Genomic DNA, 5,509 nt, shown 5'->3' with positions numbered 1-5,509 from the left:
ATATTAATAGTATATGAAGAGAAAAGTAAATAAGTGCTTTATAGTAATAGAGAGAGGGGGAATATTTTAGTTTTATTATTGCTATGCTCAAAAGCCTCAGCCTTATTCCTCTATTTATGTAAGTGTAAAGTTTCACTTTTCAAATGTTGGGAAAGTAGGCACCGCTTATTCTTTAATATTTGTGCTTCCCAATAGTACTTCAATAAATCATGCTGAGTAGACATGGATATGGACATCTATATCGTAACACTCCTCTTTGGATGTCCATTTAGGATTATGTCTCGTTAAAACCTTACTAAAGAAAACCCAATGGAAAAAAAAACCTTGGTGAAGGAAAAAGAGTACAAAATCCTTTGTGATAGAGACTGCCTCATTAAAAACCTTGTCAAAGAAAAACCCAATGGGAGAAAACCTGACCAAGAAAAAAAGAGTACAGTCTCCCCCTCTTGTCGACATCATTTAATGTCTCGAAATCGGCGCATCCCAATCTCATGTACCAATCTTTCAAAGGAGGATTTTGGGAGTGACTTTGTGAATAAATCTGCCAGATTGTCACTTGAGCGGATCTGTTGCACATCAATTGTCCCTTGATTTTGAAGATAATGAGTGAATAAGAATTTGGGAGAGATATGCTTTGTTCTATCACCTTTGATGTATCCACCCTTAAGTTGAGCAATGCATGTTGTATTATCTTCAAACAGGATAGTTAGAGCTATCTTATGATCAATCAGTCTACATGATGTCAGGATATATTGGATCAAACTCCTGAGCCAAAAACTCGGGACTTGCTTCATGAATCGCTAGTATTTCGGCATGATTAGAGGAGGTTGCTGCAATCGTCTGTTTCGTGGACCTCCATGATATAGCTGTATGATAAACCTCATTTTTAGGGTTTATCTTGTATTGAATTTAGAGTATTTTGATAACCTTTCGTCACATTTAGCCTATGAATTAGCATAGTTTTGTTATCTCTCCCATATTTATGCTTAAGTGTAAAAAAACATGCTTTTTAAGCCTTATTTTGATGAATTCTAATTTCTCCTTGATTCTATAAGATGCCTTGATGTGTTTGCTAGTAATCTGAGGGTGAAATAGGCTAGGCATGGATCAAAGGAAGCAAGGAAGGAAGCATGCAAGTGGAGAGAAGCACAAAAAGCCAAAGAATTGATCTCGGCTAAGCACGCGTACGCGCACAAGGCGCTCGCGCGCACATCGCAGAATTAGCCAGGGACGCGCACGGCACGCGTCGTAGTCCGCACGTGATTCTGTTATTGCAACACGTGCCTGGCGATTTTAGAAGGTTTCAGCAACCAACTTTGGCGCCAAAATGCATATAAGGGCCAAGGATTGAAGGGGATTGACACACACTCACATTCATAGACTCATTTTACAAGTTTTCTTAGATATTTTTAGTTAGTTACATTTGTAGAGAGAGAAACTCCAACCTCTCTCTAGAATTCATCTTCATTTTCTCAATTCTCAACCATGCCTTGGTGAGATCTATTGTAACTCTCAATTTACTTTATTCATGTTGTAGATCATCTTCTCTAATCTCAATTAGTGTTTGTAATTGTTCAATCCTCATAGATCTTAGGTTTAACTTTGTTGTTTGGATTCTATTAATTCATTGAAGATCTCATTTTCATTGTTGTTCATTGTTGATTGTTGTTAATCTCTTGTGTTGAATTACTTTGATTCTAAATCTCTTCTCAATTTTACTATGTGTTTCATTCTTGCTCTCCAAGTGTTTGAGAAAATGCCAACTTTAGATATGGAGTAGCATCCCCTCACTTGGCCTAGTAGTTGAGTCATTGGAGACACTTGAATAATGGATGTCAATTGTTGATTAAGAATTGAGGATTGCTAATTGACTTGGAGTGCACTAAAGCTAGACTTCCCTAGGGTAAGACTAGGACTTGTGACTCAAGTTAGTTACTTTTACTTGACTTTCCTCTATAATTAGGGGTTAACTAAGTGAAGCAACACTCCTTTGTTATCACAATTGAAGGAAGCTATAGTGATGGAACTTCCAATGTTCAACCTTGGCCAAGGCTTTTAATATTGATTGATTGTTGTTTTCTTTTATTAACACTTTTATGCCACACTCTTCAAGCCACAAAAGACCACTTAACCAATAGCATGCATCCTTGTAGCATTCCTAGGGAAGAACGACTCGGGACTAATACTCTCGATTATAGATTGTATATTTGTTTGATAATGGATTTTGCGTCAGTTTAGACTATACTACGATTGATTACTTGATAATTTCTATACCGGCAAAAATTCATTCATCACTGTACCACCATATGTGAACAGTTATCCTGTTTGTGATCTCCCTTTATGTGGATCAGATAAGTATCCAGCATCTGCATAGCCAACTAGTTGTGACTTGGATCCATAGGGATAAAACAATCCCATATCAACCGTTCCATGAAGATATCGAAAGATTTGCTTGATTCCACTCCAATGTCTTCTGGTTGGAGAGGAACTATACCTTGCTAGTAAATTCACAGCAAATGATATATCGGGTCTTGTATTATTAGCAAGATACATTAGCGCTCTAATGGCACTAAAATATGGTACTTCAGTACCAAGGATATCTTTATTTTCTTCTTTAGGACGGAATTGATCTTTTTCCACATCCAAAGATCTTACGATCATTGGGGTACTCAGAGGATGTGACTTATCCATATAAAATCTTTTCAAGATTTTTTCTGTGTATGTCGTTTGATGAATAAAGATCCCATTTTTTGTATGCTCGATCTGCAGACCGAGGCAAAATTTAGTCTTTCCAAGATCTTTCATCTCAAACTCTTCTTTTAGAGTTTTTATAATTGTTAGAATATCTTCAGGAGTTCTAATGATATTTAAATCATCAACGTACACAGCAATTATAATGAATCCAGATGGAGATTTCTTTATGAAAACACATGGACAGATATCGTCATTCTTGAATCCTTTTTTGGTCAGATACTCAGTAAGATGATTATACCACATTCGTCCAGATTGCTTCAGACCATATAAAGATCTTTGCAATTTGACTGAGTATAACCCTTGCGAATATTCATTGGATGGTTTAGATATCTTTAGTCCTTCAGGACTTTCATATATATATATATATATCACGATTTAATGAGCCGTATAAGTAGGCTGTTACCACATCCATTAAATGCATATGCAATTTATGATATGCAGATAAACTGACCAAATAACGCAATGTTATCGCATCCACTACAGGGAAATACATTTCTTCATAATCTATACCGGGCCTTTGTAAAAAACCATGTGCCACAAGTCGGGCTTTGTAGCGCACAACTTCATTTTTCTCATTTCGTTTTCTCACAAATACCCATCAGTATCCAACAGGTTTTACATCTGCAGGTGTACGGACTACAGGTCCAAAAACTTCACGTTTTGCTAGTGAGTCTAATTCAACCTTCATGGCTTCTTCCCATTTTGGTCAATCATTTCTTTGTCGACATTCTTCGACTGATCTTGGCTCAAGATCCTTATTTTCATGCAGGATATTTAATGCCACATTATATGCAAATATTTCATTGATAATTGTCTTATTTCGATGCCATTTCTCTCCTGTAAAGACATAATTTATCGAGATCTCGTCATTTTCACTATTTTCAGGTACCTGAACGTCTTCTGGCGTTAAAACTATATCAGAATTTTAGACAACTGCAGGTGTCTCTACTATGTCTTTTTCAACAGGAATAGTATTTACCTCTTTTCTCTTTCGAGGATTTTTATCTTTGGAACTGACAGGCCTGCCACGCTTCTGGCGCGAATTTGCTTCAGTGGCTACTTGTCCTACTCGGACATCAATTCGAATTGGGGCATTTTTCACTGGTATATAAGATTTGGTTATCCTCTTTGTATCAGAAAATGCATCAGGCAATTCATTTGCTATTCTTTGCAAATGTATAATCTTTTGAACTTCTAGTTCACATTGCCCTGATCGAGGATCTAAATGCATCAACGATGATACATTCCAATTAAGTTTCTTTTCAGGAAGCTTATTCTCTCCCCCTAATGTTGAAAATTTTGCTTCATCAAAATGACAATCTGCAAATCAGGCTTTAAATACATCCCCAATTTGTATCTCAAGATACCTCACTATAGAGGGAGAATCATATCCAACATATATCTCCAATTTTCTTTGGGGTCCCATTTTGGTGCGATTAGGTGGTGCAATGGGAACATATATCGCACACCCAAATATTCTTAAATGGGAAACATTTGGCTGTTGGCCAAATGCTAATTGCATAGGAGAGAACTTATGGTAACTCGTTGGCCTTAAACAAATAAGTGTTGCGGCATGTAAAATAGCATGTCCCAAACCGAGGTTGGGAGATTTGTTCTCATAATTAAGGGTCTAGCAATTAATTGGAGGCGTTTAATAAGTGATTCTGCTAACCCATTTTGTGTGTGAACATAAGTTACTGGATGTTCAACACTTATTCCATTAGCCATACAATAAGCATCAAAAGCTTAGGAAGTAAATTCACCAGCATTATCAAGACGAATTGCTTTGATTGGATTTTCTGGGAATTGTGCTTTTAATCGAATAATTTGAGCCAGTAATCTCGCAAACGCTAGGTTGCGAGAAGATAATAAGCACACATGTGACCATCTTGAAGATGCGTCTATTAGGACCATAAAATATCTAAAAGATCCACATGGTGGATGAATAGGTCCACATATATCACTTTGAATCCTTTCTAGGAATTTAGGGGACTCAAATCCAATCTTTACTGGTGATGGCTTTAATATTAACTTTTCCTGAGAACATGCAGCACAACAAAATTCACTAGTTTTAAGAATCTTCTGGTTCTTTAGTGAATGTCCATGGGAGTTTTCAATAATTCTCCTTATCATGGTTGTTCCCGGATGACCCAATCGGTCGTGCCAAGTTATGAATTCATTTGGGCTAGTAAACTTCTGGTTTACAGTGGCACGTGATTCAATTGCACTAATCTTGGTATAATATAACACAGATGAAAGTGAGGGCAACTTTTCTAATATAACCTTTTTATTTGAATCATGAGTTGTGATACATAAGTACTCATGACTTCCCTCATTCATAGTCTCAATATGATATCCATTTTGGTGAATATCTTTAAAGCTCAACAAGTTTCTTCGAGACTTGGTAGATAACAGTGCATTATTTATTATGAATTTTGTTCCTCCGAGAAACAAAATTATAACTCTTTCGGAGCCTTCAATCACATTGCCTGAGCCAATAATAGTATTAACACATTCTTCTTTTGGCACAAGATGGGTAAAATATATATCACTTTTGAGAATAGTGTGCGAACTTGCACTATCTGCAAGGCATACATCTTCATTACATATCCTTGTCATTCTCTTCAAAGACAAATAATAATAATAAAATGAGTAGTATCCACAGTTAAATTGAATACTTGATCGAAATTATTTTTTTTAAGAAATACTGCACATAAAAATAATGTCATATACTAAAATTTTATTTTAAAACATG

This window comes from Arachis stenosperma, chromosome 2, assembly GCF_014773155.1.
Source record: "Arachis stenosperma cultivar V10309 chromosome 2, arast.V10309.gnm1.PFL2, whole genome shotgun sequence".
NCBI classification, from domain to species: Eukaryota; Viridiplantae; Streptophyta; class Magnoliopsida; order Fabales; family Fabaceae; genus Arachis; species Arachis stenosperma.
Note: the sequence above shows the minus strand (reverse complement) of the source record.